This window comes from Phalaenopsis equestris, unplaced genomic scaffold (assembly GCF_001263595.1).
Source record: "Phalaenopsis equestris unplaced genomic scaffold, ASM126359v1 Scaffold173171, whole genome shotgun sequence".
NCBI classification, from domain to species: domain Eukaryota; kingdom Viridiplantae; phylum Streptophyta; class Magnoliopsida; order Asparagales; family Orchidaceae; genus Phalaenopsis; species Phalaenopsis equestris.
The window spans coordinates 1-377 of record NW_018193120.1 but is presented as its reverse complement, the minus strand read 5'-3'; the positions used below and the strand labels follow the sequence as shown (position 1 = coordinate 377).

Here is a 377-nt window from a genome sequence, read left to right as displayed (position 1 = left end):
AAACTTGTTGCAGGCTTCATGGAATGGTTGATTGTGGCGAAAGACATAAGCACATCTATAAGAGAAACATGATTCTTGTTGAGCAAGTTAGAGCGAGCAAGGGTAACCCCCTTGTTACATGTCTTTTGGAAGGTCCTGGGGGAAGGTATAAGCATCCTAATTTGTAATGATTATTATATGTTAAAATTTTTCAAAGACTTTATGCCTTGGCAGTGGTAAGACAGCGATGGCGGCAACAATTGGTATCGACAGTGATTTTCCATTTGTCAAAATTGTAAGTTCAGTCTATTGTATAATGCTTCGGAAGTTTTCTGGATTAAGATCCAACTATTGTTGCCACAGGTCTCAGCTGAGTCAATGGGTGGTCTAAGCGAGAG

At 40.1% G+C, this 377-nt stretch overlaps 1 long non-coding RNA gene across 1 annotated transcript; it reads left to right on the top strand.

Annotated features, from left to right (window-relative positions):
• The first annotated feature begins 14 nt into the window (after positions 1-14).
• LOC110034210 lies at positions 15-377 on the top strand. Its single transcript, XR_002295034.1, has 3 exons — positions 15-145; positions 214-274; positions 343-377. It is a non-coding gene; the product is annotated as an uncharacterized LOC110034210 (long non-coding RNA).